This window comes from Ipomoea nil, unplaced genomic scaffold, assembly GCF_001879475.1.
Source record: "Ipomoea nil cultivar Tokyo-kokei standard unplaced genomic scaffold, Asagao_1.1 scaffold3065, whole genome shotgun sequence".
Lineage (NCBI taxonomy): Eukaryota > Viridiplantae > Streptophyta > Magnoliopsida > Solanales > Convolvulaceae > Ipomoea > Ipomoea nil.
The window spans coordinates 1,936,370-1,954,644 of record NW_017619493.1 but is presented as its reverse complement, the minus strand read 5'-3'; positions in this window follow the sequence as shown (position 1 = coordinate 1,954,644).

Here is an 18,275-nt window from a genome sequence, read left to right as displayed (position 1 = left end):
TCACAGATATAAAGATTGCATTCTCTTAGATTTTGCTGAAGGAAACACAAAGGAATGTAAAACCATTTACCTGTACATATCCAGACGTAAAGACACCTTCAATAGATGAAGAATACTGATTGATTCACAAAAAAAGTCCAAGGAAACAATTCCGAGAAGAATATAACAGAGACAAAAAAAAAAAAAAAAAAAAAGATTGGATCTTTAAGCAGGGTATTGAGATCAATAGCTTCTACCATTTCATTATGCTGTGTTTGGATTGAAATGAATTTTTCAGTTTGACTGAATACCACATAATCATATAATAAACTTAATAAAGCATCTAGATCAAGAAAGTCAAAAAACAATTCCAATAAAGAGTTAAATTTGAAAATCTTGTAGTTATTAAACTAACAACAAGACTAAAACAAGAGTGTAACAAATGTGTCTTCTCCGCCGGAATCACGTCCACCGCGGGCGAAAGCAGCATCGGCGAGGACTTTCAAGCCAACAGTGGCGAGCAGGTCGATCTTTAATTTGTTGAAGACTTGAGGTGACTAATTTTTTGTTACGATTATTGGTTTGCACCTAGGTTTGGGTTGTCTATTACTGGTACTGATACTGGTCCTAGGTTGGGGGTTGAATCCAGATGGTTTGCACCTCATTTGAAAGCCATTAAGTTTCTTTGCTTGGATGCCAGCTTGTTGTTGGTGAGAATCTCTCTTCCTTCATATAGTATTCACAAATTTAATTTTCATTTCCTTCTGGTTTGTTAGAGTTCTTTTCATATAATCTTTTTTTGTATTTTTTTTTTTTAAATAAGTAGGATGAAGATGTTGAAGTAGCCTCCTTCCCAATTGCAATAAATCTACAAGTAATCAAACTGCATTCTTATGTTGGTAAGAATCTCTCTTCCTTCATATAGTATGACAAATTTACTATTCTTTTCCTTCAAGTTTGTTAGAGCTCTTTTCATATATAATTTAATGGCCGGCCTTTCCAACTTTGCAGTGTTGATTTTCCTCTGTTCTTTACTATTGATAATATTAAAGTGTGCCTTAGGCCCTTAGTTAATATGTAAGTATTTTAGAAGATGAAATGAATAGAACAAAGATTTGCTTTTGAAATTCTTTGTTTCCTAAGAGACTTTTGATGCTTCAATGAAACAGAGATTTGGCTACGCTTGACAGGATTCGGAGTGTTATTGTCATTCATTGGAATCATTTTCTTCTTTGACAAAGGGCTAATTGCGATAGGAAATGTAAGTTTCCTTGCTATTATCTCATTTGTTTGTCAGGGGTTGCTTTAACGATTGGTCTGAAGCCACGCGGCCATCCATGCAGTTCTTCATGAAACGTAGCAGCTATAAGGTTTCTGCTTATTTCTTGTGATAACCCCCTGACTTTCTTGCTTCCTGCTTTCCCTCTATGCTTCCTTCCATGTATCCCTCTCATATTGATGATTTGTGTGCCTTTGAAATATATGGGATGCATTTATTTATTTGCTTCATTTACCAATTGGTCTTGTTTTTTAATCATTGCATAGGGAACAATGTCGTTTGGTGCTGGCTTTTTCTTGGTTGTCATTGGATGGCCTATAATAGGGATGATTCTGTTGGAAAAATAGCATTAAAATGGCATTTTAAGTGGCTATTTTGTGGTACAATTATCAGTGGGGTCCACTTCTGATTTGGATCGGGTCAAAGTGGATTCGGGTTCTTCGTAGTGAGACGAAGAGATTGATATATTGTACGCTCAAAACGGATAATGGGTGAATGAGATATTGATTCTCAAAGTAGACCCATTGAGTTGGAAAAATGAAGGGAAAAGTGAGCTTTGTCCCACATTGGTTTGGAAAGAGGATTTCACCCCCCTTTTATACAAGAGCTTTTTTAGAGCTTGTAGAATGGTATAGCATAAAAGAAAAAAATTGATATTTGCACGGCTAGTAGTATGTAGTTAAATATCAATTTTTTTCTTTTAATTTTTTGAGATAAGTAAAATGTCAATTTTAACCCGGCTAAAAATAGAGAATTTTTTTTTTCCGGTGAAATTTTGACGGAAAAGTGGCCGGAATGACCATTTTTACAAAAAAATCAATAGTCGTGGACTAAAATTGCAAGGTTCAAAAGTCGTGGATCAATTCTGCCAGTGCCACTATAGTGGTGGGACTAAAAGTGCAAAAAACTCGCCAGTTAGTTGACTCATACTAGCATAGTTGGAGGTGCTGTATATATGTTCTCCTTTATTCTATATATAATAAATCAGCTTATTAGATGCATCATGGCTTGTTATTATAGTCAGGATCTAAAGGTATCCACTTCAATTAAATTAAATCTTTTTTGTATTCGTTATAGTTTTTATTGTTTATGTTTAAGACTATTATTCTGAATATTAAATTATTGTATACACTTTGATGCCATTGAACAACTTATTATTGCATTTTATATTGGAGATATACAAATTGTAAATTTATAAAAAAGAAAGAAAAATTTAAAAATACATTAAATTTTGAATTGGTGTGTTGTAGTTGATAGAATTGGTGTGATGTAGTGTATATATTAAATTGATTAATGTTGAAGTATATTATATTATTTGTTGATAGTTATGCAGGAATGTACGTGAAAATATTATAGGTAGTTTTATTTTAAAAAAAAAAAAAATTAAAAGCAGGACAATAGGCGTTTGTTCCTAGTCAGATACCGACGCATATCGTATTATTTTTATTTCAAAAAATGACTATATGCGTCCGAAGTTTACAAACTTCTGAGGCATATAGTGTTTATTTTCTTTTAAAAAATACAATATGCGTCCAAAGTTCTTGAACTTTGGACGCGTATAAGAGTTTTGCCTGTCCAAAGTTACCTTAGACGCGTATAGTACATACAATCAGCGTCTCCCACATAGGCGTCCAAGCAACTCTGGACACGTATTAGCCTTAACTTTGGACGTGACTGACTGTTTTTGTACTAGTGACATATGGTGAAGTTCCTACCTCCACACCGTGATGATATGATGAGATTGTTGATATGATGACATTGATATGATGAGATGAGTATGGAAAGTTTGATAACACCTCCACTACTATTATCTATACGTATTTACCTTATCTTTCTCTTTGAGGGTATTCATGTTAATGATATTCATGGCTATAGTTGACTCATTTGACTTTCTCGTTATTGTCGTATTGACATAGTACATGATCTCCATTTTTGTGATTGATGTGATGTTATACCGTTTTGATATGATCTAATTATTCACATGATTACTTGTAACCTTGCCTATCTTTGATCTTTTAAGTTAAGCATGCTTCTTAGATTGTTATGCGTGTTATGTATGTATACTTTTGTACGAATTACTTAGTGCTTGAATTGTGTATTACACGTGCATGTGAGTCTATTGTTCGTAGGTAGGCATTATTGCTATATATGTATACTTATATACTCGTGAGTTACTTATCTCGTATCTATGATCTTAATTGGCTAACGTGTTAAGTGTGAAATAATCTATTTTCCAAACATCTATATTGTACTTTACCGGATAGAGTGGTTTATATTTAACATTCGTGCTAACGGGTTGCTTTTGTATACTTTTTACTTAACCCCTTTCAGGTTTGACCGGTGATTGCTGGGCGCATTAGATGGAGCTAGTTAGTATAGAATTGATGCTAGTTCCTAGCTGTTTGTCAAACCTCTTAGACTTATCTGATGTTAGACTTTGAGTAGTTTAGTTTACCATTATTATGTTTTGTAGTGCGTTTGACACTTAGGCCTGAGAGCCTTAAGTTATATTTTGAGCTTAGACTTTGAATTGATTTGGTTTAGTGGGTCCTTATGAATGAATGTTGATTTGGATGTATTAGTTCCTTTCCCGTGTAGTTACTCTGTGGAAGGTGACTACGGAGTAGGATCCATTTTTTGGTTGTATGATTCGGGTAATTTGTATATTACCCCTTTTCTTATTCTTGATTTCTATCTCTTAATCTAAGCTTATTACTAGGCTCAAGTGTGTGAAAACTGGGAGTGTTACAGTTTCGCAATTTCTTCTTTCTCGTCGGTTGTTGGTTCTCCTTCGCACAGTAACAAAGGTCGCCGGTTCTCCTTCGTACACCAAGTACCCCTCCGCCGATGGCTGTGAAGAATGATGCCAGAGGCTTGCCAGAAGATTTCCACCGCCGCTGTCATCCAGATCTGTAAGCTAACATTTTCATATCTATAATCTACAAAATATTTCATTTCCCCCATTTTCGTCATTATGCGCCATTTAGATCTGTAAGCAAAAGAGTAATGGTCAAATATTGATGTTCAATATGGTGGCATTTTATTTAGGGACTAGAATGTGGAGAAGAGGAGCTAACCTAGAGGGTAACACAGCTAAGTGTTTTACTTCCCTTTGAACTTTTTACTATTTTCTCACTATTATGAAACTTCTTTTGCTTTTTCATAAATATTTTGAAACAGGTTCGCATTTGCTTACAACTTTTGATAAAAAGAATCTCTGCTCATAAGTTCTCTCTTCAAATTTACTTTGTAAAATATATGTGGGGATGTCACTTCTTTGCTCTTCACTTAATTTCTTAGGTATGTTTTTGCAAGAAAAGAATACCAACACTTGAAAAAAGAAGAATGACCTTGAGCATTTTTAGTGACATTGCAAAGCAATGTAGAGAACATGGTTTAAAGCACTGTGGCAAGTATCCCATTCTTGTTCTAACTTCTAAGCTTGCAAGGAGTTAAGGACACAAGCAGCAGTTGCCATTCAATTCGTTTCTCCTTCTCCGATTCACACGTCGTCGTTCGTTTCCCCTTCATTAGGTAATTTTCCAGCTTTATGCATTGTTTTATTTATATTTATACATAATATGTCCTTGACATAATTGTGTATTATTGTATTACAATTACTTTTTTCATTGACAATTTGACGGGATTTGAAATCACTTACCTGTTGGAGGCTAATTTCTTTGTTACTTGTTTTGATTCCTACAGTCACTTCCTTGCTAAAGCATTTTACTCTGCAGTGCCAACATTTGTAAAACTTGATAAGTTCCTACAGTCCCCATTGATGATAATACTACTTATTTTAGTACTAATTTGACTGTATCAATAGTATTTTAATGTGATTTTCAAGTAGTTTACATGGGTCAAGGGTATAGGAAAAACGGGTGACCCATGTGAGTTGTGGGTGGTTTGAATTTTGAAATTCAATCGGTTCCAATTCCACTAAAGGGGTAACTGATCTGGTGATAAAGATATGATAAGATCATTTGCAGATCATTTTTGATCATTATTCATTAAAGAGGAGAGAGAAAACCACTTGAGTGCCTTTAGGTGCATTAAATGCAGGACAGATCAACTGACAGAGATCATGGGGTAGTGGACCGGTTTTCTCGGCCACACGATGCCCACTGAAAATATATATCAACGGTTCAGATGATCTGGATAAAGTGTGTCTTCTAGAGCACGCCTCACAACCGAAACATAACACATTTTACTTATCACGAAGAAACAAGTCCACGAAACAAATAAAGTTTCGTGAACCTATACAAGACATACAACGAAAACACATGACAAAGCCTGAGAGATGATTATTACACAAAACATAGAGATATTAAAAAAAACTTGACTGCATCTCTCGTGATCCAGGCTTCATGAGCTTTTACTTTTTGTCTCCCCTCTTCTTTCTGGCACTCTCAGCATTTTTCATTTTGATTATTTTGAGAGCGAACATTTCATCCACAATCTTTTTGTGATCAGTTCCCATAGCATCTCTGGAAAGTCCTCTCTTTTCCATGGCATCCATTTCAGCCTCGACTCTTGCTTGAGCTGCATCATACATTACTGTGTATTTGTCTTCAATTTTAAGTTGAGGTGCTAGCTCCACAAGAGTGAAGAAGCGAGAGGGACTCGAGACTTTGGCGAATCCTTTACCAGAGGATGATCCTTCCTTTGGAGAATTGTTGAGTTCATGAGAAGGATTGATCTTAAAGCGAACTTTCTTTGTCAGATCCTTGGTTGGAAAACACATCTTCTTCCCTTTGTCCATAACGATAGGTTAGTACTTCGAACTCGAAGGACTATGAGAGGTGTGATTCTATTTCGCACGAGAGATCCCTTCTTATAGGAGATGGATTCATCAAAAGGTGTAGCCATGAATGACCAGACACTGAGATAATTTTCACGCTCTATCGAAACTAGAAAGAATATAGTCATTTCTAAGAGAATAAAGCTCAGTCAGAGATATTCGTTTAGAGACGAGATATGTGAGTGCAAACAAAACAAATAAAGTTTCGTTCAACACTGATGTAAACTCGAATAAAAACCATTAGAATAGAAATTATAATATTGTTCCGAAAGGAAGATTAATACAAGGTAGGGAATACATAAGAAATAGATCATATTTTCTTCCTCCTTTCTTCTTTTTGCTCGCTTGGCTCAGCTTTTGGCTTCATGAGTTCTCCCCACATTTTCTTGTACCACTTGCCGGTTCTCAGAAAGTTTGAATCTGATGATGAAACAGGTCCATCTTCGTCAGAGTTTTCTTCAGAGTTGGGTTTTTCTTTCAGATATTCAGAATAGTCTTTGTCAATATGCTTGTTAGGTAGAACTGTAGGGATTTCCTCCTTTTGAGGGGTTTCTTCAGGTTCTTCGACTATGTAACCAGCCATTTCATCGTAGAGATGAGATGATTCACTATCAGATGAGATTTCCAGGGGAGCTCTAAGGCTATTTCCAGGGTAGAGATCACCTTGTTCTTCCCTGATTTTTCGAACCATTTCTTTTCTTCTTTGTGAGTTTCCTCTGGTAAAAGGCTTTTTAGGATACATTTTGAGATAGGAGATGGTAGATTAGAGAATGATAGGTCCTCCTTTTATAGCCACGAAGCATAGGGGTGTTGATGCAAAAGATCCATGAAGCATTGAATGCTGTAATTAATGGTCATCAATTTCTTCAGCTGACCATTAATTTCATAGAAGACTTTGAACAACCCGCTGCCCGGGCGATGATCTCCGGCGGGTAGCCGGTGGGTGACCCCCACCCACCGGCTACCCGCTGGTCCGTACCCACCCTGGGTCCTTGGCTTCCCCGTTTGATGTTCCCCATTCCCCGTGGTGTCCCAACGGACCCCGTTTGTCGTACTCGAGTCTAGTTTGGTGTTTCGGGTACCATTCGTAGGATAAAAGAGTCTTAGGAATTGCATGCTAGTTGAATCGGTAACCCGTTGACCTAGGTGGAAGTTGTATGAACCCCTTAGGACTATTCTTAGTATGTGAATGATCACACGTAAGTTTATTTATATGTCTTCCCCTCCCAATGTGCTACTACGTGCTATTATGTGTTATGTGATGCATGATCCCCCATTTTGATTAAGATCAAATTGGGTGTTCCCGGGCTGTGGTTCGGAAGTTGGCTGAAGGCCGAATGGATTGTTCCTGAGCTGAGGTTCAGAAGTTGGCTAAAGGCCGAATTGATTCACTTCTTGGGCTGCGGTCCACATGGGCCTCGGTGCTATGACCCATCGATCTGGACGCGTCAGGCGGTGTGTAGGGCCAATAAGCTGTAATACCCGCAACCTTATAAATAAAATATATATATGTTTAGTAAATGAGGTCAACAAGTCAAAGCTTATTAAAATTTGATATTAGATAAAATTACTAAATTACCCTTCTCTACCCTTAAAGATTAAGGAATCCCTTGGTCTTGGAGAAAGATCTCTTTTAAAAGAAGATAAGCAGAGTTGACTAGAGAGATGGGGGAAGGAAAAATCTTGAAGCTTTGATCTCCATCTTCTTCAAGTTTAGGTCTCAAGTTATTGGGAGTATTCTAGGTGAGTTTGATCTCCATTTTTTTTTCACTCTTTTTGAGTTGGATTTATCATTTGAGCCCTAAGATTAATGTTTGAAAATATTAGGGATTTTGACAAGGAGTATTTGGGCGAGTTTAATAGCTAAGATTTGGATGTTTTTAGGTAAGTGGTTAACTCTTCTCTCCTTATTTTGCAAAACCCATAAACTATTTTAGAATCTCTACTACTTTGAATGCCTATTTAAGGGTTAGTATGAGTTAAAAGTATTTTGGACTATGATATGTTTTTGGACTATTAAACTTGACTAAAGATATCTTTGGGCATGCCTAAGTTTTGATTCTGTGAATAAGTGAACATGACTATATTTGACTATATTCGTATGTGTATGATTTGTACTAACGTGTTTTGCTCTAAAAGAGGATCATATAATTTATTTGACAATTATTAGTTTATGATTTCATAATATCACTTTTGGATATGTACTTTGTTATGTGATCTTTAAGGAATTGATTTTTGCTACAATGGGCTATTTGATTATAAGATTATTTTGAAGGTTTGACCAAACTCATGAGGCAACCTACATTTTGTTGTTTGTTCTGTTCGGCTTGGAACGTTCCTAATTGCTCATTCTGAATCGTCGAGCTTGACTCATTCAGAATCGTCGAGTCTTTTGAATTATTTGTTGGAAAATTCCATCCGGCTCATTCTGAATCGTCGACCCTGACTCATTCCGAATCGTCGAGTCTTTTTGGACCATTATGCCGATAATGGTGGTTGTAGGTTGCCAATGAGTCATATGTTAAGGAATGATTTGTTCTTTTGAAAGTATTGCATTATGAAATGATGTTGATGCCCATGTAGCTAAAGTTTTCCGCTTTGGGAATTTGTGTATAGTATGATGTAAGTATGTTATAACTTTGATATAGTTTAAGGATTGAGTTTTGCATCTATTTATTACTCTAAGTTTTTTTTGTACTCTATTGGGGTTACTTGATCCGGGGTTGAGAGGAGTACCACTTACTGGGCATTAGCTCATTATTTGTATATTTTTCCTCATGTTTCAGAGTAGTTAAGGACATGTGAATAACACGAGCACAAGTGGTGGGGTCTCGAAGGTGACTTTTGAAACTAGGAGGCTTAGTCCTAGTATTGGAGCTTATCATGGACTTTTGTTTATTTAGATATTCCCTTTGACCTTTGTATTTTTGGTAAACCATTGTGCTTGGTTTTGATGCTTGTGATGCATTTTGGACGTACTACTCTTGATTGTAAATATTTAATAGGGAATTTGATGAGTTTTTGGGAAGAACTAGTCGATTATATTTTATCTTTTTGGGTTGTGGAATTATTGTATATTCAAGTGTTATTATGAAGATTCTGAGAGGTATGTATGGTTAGGCTTCGTATTGTTACAGGTTTTCATGTAGCGATACGGCCGGGTCATGTCCTAGAAGTGGGGCGTGACATAAGCCGAGGAAGGTTGTAGTCCACCGACCTGAGTAATCAGGCGGTGTGTAGGGCTACGGCTGGCTGCGATCCACCGAGTGATGGGACAGCGGTGTGTAGGGTCGTAGTCTCCGAGGATCTTCGCCCACCGACTGAGTCCCTCAGCGGTGTGTAGGGCTTGATCCGCTACGATCCACCGACTGTATGCATCAACGGTGTGTAGGGTCGTATGTCCCCCCTTGTAAAGGGGATCACGGTCCACCGACTGTGCGCGTCAGCGGTGTGTAGGATTGTGGTCCGACGTTGAGTTCGTCAGCGGTCCTCTATGGGTTGGTTGCAATCGACTCCCTTCATGCCGCCGTATGAGGTAGGGTGCTGCGGGGCCGTGTTAATGCTATACGCATTAACCCTCATGTTCGGGGCATGCGATTGGTCCCGTGGCGCCATCAATAATTATGTGATATGAGTGATGTTTGGGTAATGATGGGTTTGAATTGAAAAGTGATCTGTGACCTTAGATACATATTCCTTATGATGATTACCCTACTTAACTGTTTATCATTGATTAATATGCTTGTCCCTATTTGCTGAGTCTATTCCTGGTTTTAAAGCTAGAATTTCCTAAGTACATATCTTCCTGCTTCAAAATGGTTTTCCTAATAGCAGTTCTTTGCTTTGTAAATCACCTCTTACATCAATTCATCAACATTGAATTCATTCTTATCCCTCTTTATTCTTCTTTCTCACGTAGATACGAATGTATATATATATATATATATATATATATATTTATATATATATATATATATATATATATATATATATATATATATATATATATATATATATATATTCCCATTGTTCGTTATTCATATGTCATTTATATAATTTTCCTTATTTATATTATTTAACTTATATAATTCTCAATTTTCCATTCGTCGCTTCCGCATTATTATTCCGCTTTATTCCTAACAGATAGAATTGAAATATTGATATTGTGGTAAAGGGGTGAAAATATTTGTTAACCCTCTTCACAAGTTTGATTAGGAAGCTAAAAGGAGCAGAAAAGGAAAATCAAAGCATTCCCACGGGAGGAACGTTCCTCCAGTTAACTATGATGATATAAATGAATACTTTTGGTATTTTTCTTACTCTCTCCACACCCCACTCTAATTCATATTCTAAGAGCTGTATTTTCTGTTTGCCAATCAAGCTTCCTTAATCCTTTATAGGTCTGTAGATTGCTTCAGATTGGGTTGCTATGCGTGCTGATGCTGATTTCTTTTGCCTGTCACCGGGAGACAAAAATGAAGTAAGTTTCAATAATCGATTGGAATGATCATATTTTCATGGATTGAATTTTTTTTTTTTAATTATTATTACCTTTACTTTACAAATAGAAAGGAGGGAAATAAGAAGCGGAATTCTAATATGATATTGCTTGTCTCATGAATATCACTTTTGTTCATTTACTATGCACAATTAGTTAAGTAGGGTTTGAAGTTTTTCATGTAATTCTATATTGATTACCATTTAAATAATCATAGACCTATTATTGCTATGCTTGTAATTTATTTAATTGAACTCCCTAATATACAGTGTTGTAAAAATCGCGCATAAGCACTAGGCGGTCTAGGCGCTCTAGGCGCCCTAGTCGGTCGCCAGGCGCCCTCTAGCAATTTTTTCAACATTGCTAATATAATATTTCACCTCTGATTAATACTGAAAAGCTCTATTTATTGATGTGTGCAAAACTGTACATATCCTATATGCGTTAGAAGTTAGCGTACTCCTGACGCATATAGTATTTTTTTAAAAATAATACTATATGCGTTAGAAGTGTCGGAACTTAAGACGCGTATAGTCATTATGTGCGTCTAAAGTAACCTAGGATGTAGATTGTTCATACAATCTGCGTCTCCTACATATGCGTCCAAACAACTTTGGACACGTATTGTACATTTCCTTGGACGCGTATGACTGTTTCTATACTAGTGAATTTGACTAATGAAATATTATTGGGTTTATGAATTTAAAATGATATGGGTCTAGGATTAAATAGGTATAAAATAATTTTGGCAAGCTCCTTCTAGATAGACTTTTGGGTCAAATTTTTGATAAATAAATATATCCTTTACATTAGGCTTTTGAAACCATAAATAATTATATAAATATTTTGAACCAAATCATTTGAAACAAAGAGTTGAAAATATATTATTTGAACACCCATTTAGCAAAACCATTGTAGGAGTCAAAATTATATAAATAATTTTATTTTGAAATTTTATTTTAGAGGAAAATATTTTGGGTGTCACAGCACCACTCTAATCTTTATTGGGTTCCTTCTGTTCTTAGGAGAAATTTCACGTCCAACAATGTCGATTATTGAAGCCATACGTACTTGGTGTAATAAGATATTTATGCTGATTTGTACTCTGCCAAGATTCAAATGTTTATAAGCGAGAGGAAATTTACAGCTATACATTTTGCTTAATGAAGTGTATAAATAGGACTCTATATATATATGTTTTGCAAAATTTTTCGTTTAATTACACAAATCTTTCATTTTGAAAAATCTTCTGTTTATAAATAGGGTTCTATATCTCTTCCTTATAAATAATATATAGGGATAAACCACATCTACGTGAGAAAGCAAGAAAATAAGCATTGAATGTGACAATTTAATGAACTTAGGCTCACAAGTAGGTTCAAATCAAGAAGAAAAACATGCACAAATAAGCTCATATCAGACGTGGACGTGGGGTGCCCCCAGGGCCCATCTCTTGATAGGGGCCCTAGTCCATAGATATATAGTATATAGTATATAATATATTAAAAAAAATCTTTTATTGTTTTAAAGCCAGGTTCGCGTCTCTGCGAAGAAAACGGAAGGAGTCGACGAAGACGAGGAGACGCGCAGACCTTAGTCTTGCACCCACCGCGCACGCCGCCCGAGTCCAAGCGTCGTCGACTCGCCGGTTGCACCTACGCCATTGCATTGATAGCAACCACCTGGCCTTCTCTGCTTCTCAACGATAAAAAGAGTCATCAATAAAAGTTCAGATTCCTCATAAGCAAACTGCAAATCCACCATCCACCATCCGCACTAATCACAATCTGCAATTTCACGGGCCCTATCTGGAAATCCGCCAGAGCAACCGTTCACCAGGTCTTTCGCGGTTCCGCCTTCCTCTAATCACCTTCACGGCTTCATCTAATTTCAAATCTGCGAAGGTATTGTTCTATTTCTAATTTCAACTAATTATAAATTTGTCTTTTGCTATTATTCTATTAATTAATTAATTAATAATGCAAATATGTAATTCTGGGTATTCCTAATTTTACGCCAATTGCTATGAAAAATGCCTGCAATTGTGATTTTTGAATTGTAATTAGGAATTAGGTTTTGTGAAGTGCTAAGTATTTTACTGCTTAAGTACTTAGTATGCTGTGAATTAGCCAATTAGGATTTCTGGTTTGTGAACTGTAATTAGGAATTAGGATTTTTGAACTGCAAAGTGTTGTTCTGCTTAAGTGCTTACTGCTTAGTATGCCTTATTGCTTTACTTTCATTAATGAAAGTTGAATCTAACCAGTAACCAAAAATGAAGTGGGTAAAGGAAAAGGTAGGGTCCAAGCTAGCCTTACAGGAAAAACCATTAGATGATTCACATTAGAAACTGAATGATGTAAAACAAATTCAAGGAAATTTAAGGAATTAAGTTCAAATTTCAAAAAAAAAAAAAAAAAAGTTCAATATTACAACTCAATTAACTGAATGATGCAATTTTAAGAACATATTGAATTTAAGTTCAATATTTCTTAATATAAGGAATTAAGTTCAATATTACAATCCAACTTTACACAATTTCTCTTCTTAATTGTATGTATAACAATTTCCTTAACTTTTTACTTATTAGTTTGTGAAGAGTTTTACCTAATAAAGACAATTTTAAGTTGTTGCAGGAGGAGAAAATACTTGCATTCTCACCAAGGTTAAATGGATTGATAATATTGTGTATTCAGAATGATACCTTAGACAATATTAGTCTTGAAGAGGTCATTGATGACTTTGCATCCAGGAAAGCAAATAGACATTTTTTGTCATAATTAGTTTTGTATTTGTATTGTATTTGTAAAATGTTGAAAATTTAAAATTTAGTTATAAAAATTTATGTTAACTTCTAAGTATCGTATTGGGGCCCTTTTCTCTCACTTGCCCTGGGCCTATAAAACTATAGGACCAGCCCTGGGTTCCCCCCACCCCCCACGAATGCGACGGCATCGAACGGGTGAATTCGGTAGCTTTTCTTTTAAGGTTTTTTTTTTATTAAGTATTTAAATTAAATGCCAAGCAAGCAAAATTAACTGGTTACTTGTTGGTAACTTTTTAAAAATGGTAATTGCACATTTTTAACAAGTTAACAGAGTTTAATTGAAGGCTTTTTTAGTTCGAGAGGTTAATTGCACTTTGCTATATAGTTAGAAGGTCTATTTGACCCTTATCCCTAATACTAATTGTACACGCGCATTGCGCGAATGAGTTAATGCCCAATGTTTAAAATGAAATTAATATTTGAAAGTATATCAATGCAAGATTATATATGAGAAGTTCATATATCTAAGTACTTTAATGTCGAATTTGTTTAGAGTTAATACCATCCGAGGTCCTCCGAGTATAGTGGTTTTGTCACGTTTAGTCCTAAACTTTCAAATTGACCATTCGTGGTCCTTCGACTTTCAAATTTAACCATTCGTGGTCCAAGTTAACCACCCAGGGTCCTTCAACTATTAAATTTTAACCAACCATGGTCCTTTCAAGAGGACCACGACTGGTTAAATTTTGAAACTTGAAGGACCATGGGTGGTTAACTTGGACCACGAATGGTTAAATTTGAAAGTCGAAGGACCATAGATGGTCAATTTGAAAGTTTAGGACTAAACGTGGTAAAACCACTATACTCGGAGGACCTCAGATGGTATTAACTCAATTTGTTTAATTAAATATGTAACTCATAGTATATTGAATACAATGTAATATAGGAGATTCATTATAATTGTTACTAATCTTTTTTTTTTTTAAATAGTAACCAAGTATTTTTAATATATTTAATACCAAATGTTAGATATATTAAATATTATATATTTAGTATAATATATATTAAATATAATATAATATATCTATAAGATATATTAAATATAATATATTTATATATTATATTTATATATACTAGTATTTTCGCCCGTGCGATGCACGGAATGAATTTGTTATAATATATTAAAAATATTTAGAAAATTGATATATAATTATTTAAATTAGAACATCAAATATTATATAGTGCAATTGAAAATATGGTTTGGATTATTTATGTGTTTTGATGTTATCATTGTTTGAATTTGAGCAAATAATTGCTCAAATTAATAGCTAATGTGTAGATGTAAGCATGCAGTGATGTAACTTTGGAGATTTTATTTATCATTATTTAGTATTTTTATTTATATAAATTAGGCAAATGTGTTCGTTCTCTAGCAACTCAGTTATAAGAATGAATTGCTATCTTAGTTCTTTTGTATGGAATATACTAGTTTTTTACGCGCATTGCGCGATTGGGATAATGCCCAATTTTTTTTTTTTTTTAAATAAGTACTTTAAAGTATATTAAGGCAGGATTATATTGAAATTGTTCATGCATAGATAATTGAAGGTTGAATTTGCGTATTTAAATAGGTAATTCTTCTCCCAAAGGTTGGGTCTCCAACCCGAGAGAGCATTATGGGAGGTTGTAAATGCTGATACGCACAAGGAATCTGCCCACTTTGGACATAATTCCCGCACTGCCGCCGCCGAGGTTCAAACCTTGGCCTCTTCTCCCAAATACTACCCACTAAACCATTGAGCTAAGCCGGTGCGGGTTAAATAGGTAATTCTAAGTTTACAAATGCAAGATAATATAGTCAAGATTGATTATAATTGTCAATAAAATAATTGTATAGGTATGGTTGAAACGAAATACGGAACATAAGGGAGAACAAATAAAAATTAGGGCATAAAATATTAAATATATACTAATATTGTTTGAGGAGATTCCGACATTAGGATTTGTGGTTAAGTTCTATTAAGACTTTAATATTAGAATTAGATTAATGGTGTAGTTATAATTCTATATTAGACTTTAATATTAGAATTAGACTAACGGTGAATTAACGGAAAAATTAAATGGATAATCATATAATTAAGGATAAATTAGAAAATCTTAAAAGAAAAAAGTTAAAACCTGAACAATATGAACCATTCATTTGATTTAATAATTTGGCGGTCATTTTTTCTACCCAATGTTAATAATTAAATAAATTCGCTGGTCAAATCCGCTAGTATAATCCGCTAACGCTAACCCCGAAAAATAAAGACAATATAACTAATGAAAATATTTCTTTTAATTAATTTATTGATAATTAATAATTTTTTTTTCACTGAATAAAGACATTGTAAGGATAATGTAGCGAATATAATCAATTAATAAATTTGAATATAAAAAATTTTTTATATTGAAGAAAAATAAAGACAATATAACTAATAAAATTATTTCTCTTAGTTAATTTATTGATAATGAATAATTTTTTTTTTTGAATAAAGGCATTGTGGACACATAATTATAAATTAAAGAAATGCATATGTATTATTTTTTGTTGTAACTACTAAATTATTATTTATATAATTTAATAAGAGTAAAATAGAGTACTAATAATGCCAACTTTGATTGGGATGAGATTCGAACCTAAGACCTTTTTCTATTGAAATCAATGAGTAAGTTAACGGTGAACTAACGGTAATTCTTAAAATTTTTAACGAAATTAGTAACGGTGTGTGGGTATTTTAGGAAATTTTAGTGTAAAATTTAAATCTGATCAATCTTTCAATCAATCTGAGCCATTCATTTGATTAAAATCTGTGACCACCATTTTTTCTACCCATTATAGGCCTAACTCTCTTGGGCTCTTATTAGTATAGTAGATAGTAGATATATTTTTGTCTACATATAATATAGCAATTTTGTCATTTAAAAAAAATCATAATATCAACGATTGTATTTATACATTATTGAAATCTCTTTGTAGACGACATCGGTAGTAGCAACGCAATCCTGTCCTTCATCGTATAGAGCTAACACCTTCCGTCCATCATGCTCGGGTGAAAATATATAATGGTAGAGTATTAGTTAATTATCGACCATTTTATATTTTAAGTCAATTAGTAATATCAAATTCATTTTCAGCAAATTATTCTTTTATATTTTTAGTCAATTAATCAATTAGAATATCATATGCATTGATATTTTTACCTAATATTCGTTCCATTTTTAATTGATGATGTATAATATTATTATTGAAATATTTTCGTTTTATTGTTAATTTATCTTTAATATTGTTTAAAATATGCATTTACTATTTATGATGTAGAATTATTATTGAAATATTTGCGTCAAATTTTAATTTCCGTTTCATTTTTAATTAAAATGCAATGATCTAACCTTTTATTTTTTTCATATTAATCAATTATGGATCATTTTTTTTTTTTGCAGTCAACTATTAGTATTAATTTCTTTTTATATTTTTAGTCAATTTGTAATGTCATATTCATTTTCAACCAATTATTCTTTTTTTTTTCACTCAATTAGTCAATTAGCCAATTAGAATATCATATGCAATGATATTTTTACCCCAATTTTTGTTCCATTTTAATTAATGATGTAGAATATTATTATTGAAATATTTTTGCTTCATTTTTAATTTTCGTTGCATTTTTAATTTACCTTTACTATTGTTTAAAATATGTCTTTATTATTGATGATGTAGAATATTATTATTTAAATATTTCTTTTTCATTTTTAATTTACTTTTACTTGATGATATAGAATATTATTATTAAAATATTTTCGTTCCATTTTAAATTTCCATTTTATTGTTTAAAATTGTGAAAGATTTATGACATAATTGTGATTTGATGTATTATACTGTATAATATTATTGTGAAAAATTAAAATGCAATGATTTAACCATTTTTTTTCTGTTTTAGTCAATTATGGATCATTTTTTATTTTCAGTCAATTATTAATATTCATTTCCTTTTCCAATTAACCTAACTTCAATTCCTTTTTATTTCATTTTTAATTTTCAGTGAATTATTAATATTCATTTCTTTTTTTTTTCAATTTATCTAATTTTCATTCTATTTTTAATTGGTGATGTAAAATATTATTCTAAAATATTTATGTTCATTTTTTTCATTATTTTTTTTTAATTTACCTTTACTATTTACTATTGTTTGTGCAGGAAATCAAGTAAATAAGATTTTGTTTTTAATTATAGTATAGATTTGACCGTAAGGCTGTATCATATATATAATTATATATATGAATTATTTATATTATAAATTGTTTAAATTGGTTATATAGGGTATTATGTTAGTACGTGAGAGCATTGAATATGGAAATAATATTACCAAGATTTTAGTTAATTTCTATTTTACATTTGTTTACAAAATAAGTTGTATTAAATTAGTTGGTGATAAACATCCAAAAATTCTACACGGTAATACCATACATAATATTACCAATTATGTTATTATGTTATTACCTAATTAATTAATGTCTTTTCTACACGGTATTATAAATACGTAAAAAAAATACAGAGAATTTACAAACAATAATATTACCAAAAATATTATTATATTATATAATATAACTAATATGTCTTTTCTATATGGTATTATGTTATTACGTTAATACGTGAATATGGAAACAATATTACTAAGATTTTAGTTAATATCCATTTTACATTTGCTTACAAAATAAGATTTATTAAATTAGTTGGTGAAAATACAGCTACGCATGAAAGATGAATTCAAGTGACAGTTTATAGTTCTGTATGTGCACATGCACACATGTTTGAAGGCTCAAAAGAATCTTCTAGAAATGTAAAAAAAGATTTACTAAAGATAAGTACAATTTCAACTAATTTAATAATATTAATTTCTATTTTCTATTATAT